Source organism: Grammomys surdaster, unplaced genomic scaffold, assembly GCF_004785775.1.
Source record: "Grammomys surdaster isolate TR1022 unplaced genomic scaffold, NIH_TR_1.0 372, whole genome shotgun sequence".
In the NCBI taxonomy this organism is placed as follows: Eukaryota; Metazoa; Chordata; class Mammalia; order Rodentia; family Muridae; genus Grammomys; species Grammomys surdaster.
The window spans coordinates 8,101,507-8,108,681 of record NW_021604791.1 but is presented as its reverse complement, the minus strand read 5'-3'; the positions used below and the strand labels follow the sequence as shown (position 1 = coordinate 8,108,681).

Here is a 7,175-nt window from a genome sequence, read left to right as displayed (position 1 = left end):
CCTTCCTTTCTCTGTCCCTCACTCTTTCTTCCTTTTTTTCTTCTCCCTTTCCCTCCCTTCTCCTCCCTTCCTCCTTCCTTTCTTCTTCCTTCCTTCTTCCCTCCCCTTCCCTCCTTCCCTCCTCCCTTCCTTCTTTCCCACCACTCTAGTTTGATAATGGCTTTTCACAGCCAAAGGAGGCCCTACTCCGTGATTCACATAAGTCTCCCTGGAAGACACACTTGGAAGAACAGGAAACACCACAAAACGTTTTACACATTCACAGAACTGTTAGTTGCAGTTCGTTTGTTTGTTTATTCGTTTTTTAAACTGGAAAGTCATACAATATATTCTGATCACAGACCCCTTCCTTCATCTTTTCCCAGACCCTCCCACATCCCCACCCATTCAAGTCTGGTCCTCCTTTCTCTCTTTAGAAAACAGGACGGAAAAAAAAAAGCACAAGAAACACACAGAGAGACACATGTTAAACAAACAGAGAAGGGCTTGATTTCCAACAGGGGGATAGTGAATTAAATTAAAAGATACACCAGGGAGTAAAACCAGTGATATAAAAATATGTGGTTACAGTACAAGACGTTCTGGAAGAAACCTAAATATTTCAGCGAATCTTGAGGCAGAACTTAAGGTGTGTGTGTGAGAGAGGTGGCATCTTCTCTCAGTCACTCTGTCCCCTTACCCCTGCATTTCTTGGGACTTCTAGCGGGGCTCCAAAACTGCCAACACTGTGGCTAGGCTTTGCCTCCTGGGAGCTGGTTTCTATGCATGAGCACTAGATTCTGGGGGAGACCCAAGCCCAGCTTTTCACACGGGATGAGGGCCGCTGCCTCGGCGCCAGCTCCTTGTGTGTTCCTGGCGGTGAGGCCAGCCAAGCCTTCACTCGGAGTAAATGTGGAGAAATTTACGCTGACGCTTGGTTCCACATCTGGAAATGCAGACGAGCAGCTACAGCGTCAACACTGTGGCCGTTCCCTTCTCCAACAGAGGTTCCACACACCTTACAGGCAAATGCTTGTCTTTACAGATGCCTGGTGAACGCTCAAGACTCTTACTCAAAGCTGAGTGGGGTTAAATGTACAGGCCACAAAGTTAAATTTTTCAGGCTGTCACTTGGAAAACTCCAAACCTGGCGGGTCTGCTATGTGTAACATTGTGGCCATAAGAAGTTGTATTTCAAATAATGCCCCTTTGATTAAAAACACCATTTAAAATTTTGTTTCCACCAAAGCCTTCTTTTAGGAACTGATTAAATCGACGGTTAGACGCCACAACTTACCCCTTTCCGAGGAGAAATTGTTAAATTCTTTTACAAAAAGAAATAAAGGAAAATTCTTCATAAGGTTGGAAAACCAATGGGAAATGGGTTAAGTTAAAAGAGGTTTTCATGATTCTATTTCATATAAAAGAAACTGGTCAGCTAAAGGAACGAGAAACCATCTACTTTGTGATTTAGAGAAATTTATCTGTATAGTTTTCTTTTCTTACGTTAAAATTTCTCAAGAGGAAAACATTGAGGTTTTATTTTTTGTTTGGTTTTTTTGAGGGGGGAGCGGTTTTTTGGTTGGTTGGTTTTGGCCCTGACCTAATAGACGAAAAGGAATAGGGTGAGAATATTTAACTGTGAAGCATTTTGAAAATAAGGAGAGAGAACAAGTTGAAAGAGCTTATAGGCCACGTGAGGAGGGACATTCGTAAAACTGTATCGTGTTGGGGACTTGTGCACAGGGTCTGCACAGGTTCAAGCCAGACATGGTCCCAATGCTGACACGAGTCCCATTCCTACCAAGAAACTACCTGCAAATGACATCTACTTTCAAAGGAAAAATTCATTCTCTCCGAGGGAATCTCACTGGTTCTATTAGCCACACTTCAGGGTAGGCCCGTGCCCAGTAGTAGACTGCCAACATAAAACCAACTCAATGATATTTTTGTAGACTTTGTGTCTCATATTGTTTTGTTTGGGCTTATTTTTGTCTTACTGGTCTTTTGCTTATATATAGAATTATGTTCTGATTTTTGTGTTGTTATGGGTTTCGTGTGCGTGTGTGTCCCCTTGTCTATGTATTTCTTGTGGTTTTCTTTCTTTGTTATTTTTTAAACTCTGGTTTATTTGGATTTTTTGTTTGTTTTCTTGCTTGTCTGTTTTCTAGAGAGAAAGAGAAACAGCTTGAGGTTGAGGAGGTGGGGAGTAAGGAGGGTTTGGGAGAAGTTGGGGAGGAGAAATTATGATCAAAACATATTGTGTAAAAAATATTTTCAATAAAAACAAATGGAGACACACTTTTTTTTCCCCAAAACCTGTATTGTGTTGGGGACTTTGTCAGATAGATGTTTAGCTGCTCTAGCTAAAATCTAAAGGAGTGCCACATTCGTGGGTCGTGTACCGATCTGTTCCAGTGTTAACAGTTTCACCCTCTATGTGTCCCAGAGACACACAGTGAAATTTACTGTTTGGTAAGTACTTTGTCTACCCATAAACCTCCATTCAAAGGTGCTCTACCATGTCTCCTCCTCAGCCCTGTGTCTCAAGGTTGTGATTTATAGGGTCAGCTGCAGCCTTCTCTGTACCAAAGCCATTTCTTCATGGATTCTCAGCCCTGATCCCGAGCTCAGCAGTGTCCCACAGGCCTCTGCACAAATGATTGTTCATGGAGATTCTGGTTCTGCTGGGAAGCCAGGTGTGTGTGTGTGTGTGTGTGTGTGTGTCGTCTAGAGTTATATGGTGTGTGGGGGAGTGAAGGATATGAGGGGTGTATGTGTATCTGTGTCTGCATGTGTAATGTGTGTGTGTATGTGTGAGAGTAGAGCTGGGGGTGTCGTATTGTATGTGTGCTTGTGTGTGGTATGTGAGTGTGTGGTATGTGTATGTATGTGGTGTGTATGATGTGTGTGTATATGTGTGGAGGTGGAAATGGAAATGGTGTATTGTATGTGTGCATGTGTGTGGTATGTGTATGTGTGGTATGTGTGTGTGTGTGTGTATATATGTGTGTGTATGTGTGTGTGTGTGGTGTGTGGTATGTGTGTATATATGTGGTGTGCGGTATGTGTGTGTGTGGTGTGCCAGTGTGTGTGATGTGTGTTTATGTGTGGGAGTGGAAATGGGGGTGGTGTATGTCTTCGTGTGTGTGGTGTGTGTGTGGTATATATATATATATATATATATATATATATATATATATATATATGTATGTTGTGGTACCTGTGTGTGTGTGTGTGTGTGTGTGTGTGTACTGAATCGACTTACTCTTACGGCTGTTTTTCTTTTCTAGAACATGTAGTATGCTTTGTAACTGAGCATGGTACAAAGAGAGTTCCTCTTTGTCACCCTGAGCCAGTAAGATATCCTGATGCTTCAGGCAAACCCAGCCCCCACTCACCGTCCACCAGAAGGAGAAGCCGGTAGGGGGTTGATTTGCCATGGCAGATTAAATCGGACCACCCCTGAGCAGAGAGCATGTGGGTATAGGGGTCACAGGATCCCTATCAGATGTGGTCATCTGCACCTCCTGTTCTGGACATGTAGTTCAGGCAGGCTTTGAAAAGCTGCTCTTGCTAAGTGTGTGTGACCCAAGGTAAGTAAAAACACCATAAAACCTGAACTCCTGACTTGGTGCCTTCCTGTGCATCTCCTTAGGCCCTGAGTCACTTCATCAAAGAAGTCATGTAGCCTGCAGTTTTGAAACATGCCCTGGAGCCTGCCTTTCTGGATCTGCATCCCTCCGCCTTCCCACTTCCCAGCCCGGTAACTTCAGACGAGTTCCTAAGCTTTTCTGTAAAAGCCAGATGCCAATTGTACCCACAAGCTGAGATTACCAGGAAAGTCTACGTTTGCTAAGTACTTAATTAAACCAGTCCCTAGGGAGTGGGAGAGAGCAGGGAGATATTTGCTTCATTTCTGTATACACACACACACACACACACACACACACACACACACACGCTTGCATGCACACTTGCACTCAAAATCCAAAATCAGTATGTAGAAATAAGCACTCATTCTGTAGGAAGAGCCGTCTCGGGAATTAGATTCTGTCTTCTGGTTTTAACCTCCCTGCATTCATCTGGTTGTTTTAGAGTTCTTGTATTTGTTTGTTTATTTGTTTTTTCCAAGACAGTCTCAGGACTCGTAACCTAGTCTGGCTTCAAATTCATTCTCCTCTTTCCTCGGCTTCCTAACATGCCTCCTGTTCACTTAGAATCATTGAAACCATCCCCTGTTCAGGGATTCATAGCAGACGTTAGGTTTTTTCTGATGTGAGTGGTGGGTGTTTTAATTTATCATTTGTTGATTCTCTCCACGTGAACCACCCATTCTATCCTTGTGGGTAGAAGCTGAGGTGATTTGCAAGAATGTCTTGACAATAAAAGATTTCAGGAAAGTCTTCCAGGCCTGACCTGTGGCCCTTTAATATCCATCAGCAAAGTAAAATTCTCTCACACCTTTCCACCCAAAGCCCCATATAGCAAGACAAACGGACCCAGAGCTGTTTTGCTGTTTCTACAGAGTACTTTGAGAGGAATGCATTAAGAATTTTACTGTATCACCTTTTTTCTAAAAAAAAAAAAAAAGATCATTTAACTGACCAGCAAGATGGCTGAATGGGTAAAGGCACCTGTCACCAGTCATACATAATGGATACAGAGACCCAGTTCTCATAAGCTACCCTCTGCCCTCCACACACATGTCCTGGACTGCATCTCTCTCTCTCTCTCTCTCTCTCTCTCTCTCTCTCTCTCTCTCTCTCTCTCTCTCTCTGTCTCTCTGTCTCTCTCTCTCTCTCTCTCTCTCTCTCTCTCTCTCACACACACACACACACATACACACATACACACAAATGTAATTTGAAGTTTACCATTTAAAGTGTGTCTCACCGGGCGGTGGTGGCGCACGCCTTTAATCCCAGCACTCGGGAGGCAGAGGCAGGCGGATTTCTGAGTTCGAGGCCAGCCTGGTCTACAGAGTGAGTTCCAGGACAGCCCGGGCTATACAGAGAAACCCTGTCTCGAAAAAACCAAAAAAAAAAAAAATAAATAAATAAAGTGTGTCTCAACCATTCATGATTTTCAGATATTCAAGGCCTGTCCAACATATGTTCTGTGAATATTAATTTCTGAGAAGGATCAGAAGCGACTGATGGACTGGTTAGAACTGAAGTGACATGGGGGGTTGGAATGTTTCGGGTCCAGGGCCTAATTACAACTTGTCTTAGGTTCACTTTATCCCCCTGATAGACATTCCTTGCCCATCTCTGCGTCTGGAGCTACCATCTCGTAAACAGATAAAAACCTTTGAGATCTAACTGAGCAAATCACTAGCTCCCAACAAGCCAACAGCTAAGGGCTCTGATGGAGAGCATCTAAGGGCTACAGAGAGTTTCCCTGAACCACCTGCCTCTGTGACGTTTCCACCAAAGTAGGTTTTAAGTTTCTTTGTTTATAACTCTCTTTGTTCTGTCGTTATAAAACTTCAGGAGACCTTGGAATCTGGGATAACCGAGCTCCATAGTCCCCAGGCTATGGTTATCCCAGCATAAACTATCCTTTTATTCCCTTTGAGGTAAGAACTGTGTGGTTTTGCGTCAACAGTTTCTTCTTTTTTTTTTTTTTTTTTCAAATTTGCCAAGCTGTGACTGTTTATTAACTGACCAGATTACAAAAATACCACGGGCAACACCTTAGTTCATCCGTCTAATAAGCCTGTTGATCTGGTCTTCCCTGTTGATCTGGTCTTCCCTGTTGCCAGCGTCTCCACCTTCTACAAAGTGAGTTGTCTTCTTCTTCATTCCACCTCGTGGGGAAGATAATTTGAAAGGCCACAGGAAGTTATTTGCTTCCTTGAAGCGTTTCCCAACTGTATAGATCTCATGAATTAGATCCTCCATGCAGATGATGCCAAATTTACCAAGAGACCGAGCAATGAAGGAATTATCTGTCAAGGCAATCCGCTTCTTATTGATTTTGCCATAGCCTCGCTTGTAGATGAGCTCATTTGCTGACTTCAGGTTGGGGTACCCCCATGCAATGTACGGTTCCACAATCCTCAGCATGTCAATGGAAGCCTTGTTGAGCTTAACAAAGTTGCCATTGAAGATCTGTCGAAGGCGAAGAAGCTGCAGTACCTTGCGGACCTTTGGGCTTACTCCATTGATGCCTCGGATTCTGATGACAAACGCCAATTTTGGTTCTGCAGGCACATAGAAGTTCCCAGCTTTCCTTGCCATCCGGGCCATCCGAATCTCAGTCCGGTATATCTGCCTGTACTCCTTGTGATAGTGCTTTGCCTTCTCATAGATGAGCTTCCTCCTTGCCTTTCGGAGTGTCTTCAGGGCAAACGTCTTCCTCAGACGCTTCACCTTCAACTCTGCGAAATTCCTTCGCTTTTTCTTAAGGGTTTCTGGCACAGCCGGAACCTTCTTCTTAAGAGTTTTTGGCACAGCAGGAACCTTTTTCTTATGGGTTTCTGGCACACCGGCAACCTTCTTTTTCTTCTCTGGAACAGCCTCCATGGTTCCAGCCGGAAAAGGAGAGAACAGTTTCTTCTTAGCATATATAATTTATCTCTCTAATGGCAAGTTTAAGACTTCAACCATTCCTTCAAGACCTACTTAAAATATTAAGCAAGTTGCTGTCTCTGGTGCTTGCTAGCTCAGGGGTGCCATTTGCTTTTGCAAATACTGGGTTGTTTCTGGTGTGCTGTTACATCATTCTGCACAGTTCCTCGAAGAGCTCACCAAATCCTTGGACAAAGGCCCCAGTAACTGTCCATCTGTGTGTCAGAGTCCTACAATTGACCACACACTTATGTAAATCATGGCACAGGGGCTCCCATGGCCTCCTATTTCCCCCAGAAGTGCTCAGAGTCACACAGACACCAATATTCTCTCTCAAAATAGCTTACAGCCAGCTCCTTGTTGGAGGGTGCCCACAAATAAACTCGGGCACAACTCTTTCTGTGCTCACTTTGTATAGCTGGCACCCACGTGTTACAGATGTGGACCTGGTGGGAGGTGGTTAGGACGTTCCAGAGAAACTTGTAGAAGAACTTCAGACTTCTTCTACACTGGGGACATTCCTCAAAGGGAATGCTAGGGCCCTAGTCCCTTCTTTTTCCTTTTACCCTTTCAAAGTGGCTTGACTCCACCACATCCTCCCCACAGGCTCAGAAGCAGCTG

At 44.0% G+C, this 7,175-nt stretch overlaps 1 pseudogene; it reads right to left on the bottom strand.

The window, feature by feature from the left end:
- Positions 1–5,596: 5,596 nt before the first annotated feature.
- LOC114632269 lies at positions 5,597–6,520 on the bottom strand (annotated as a pseudogene).
- Between the last annotated feature and the right edge of the window lie 655 nt (positions 6,521–7,175).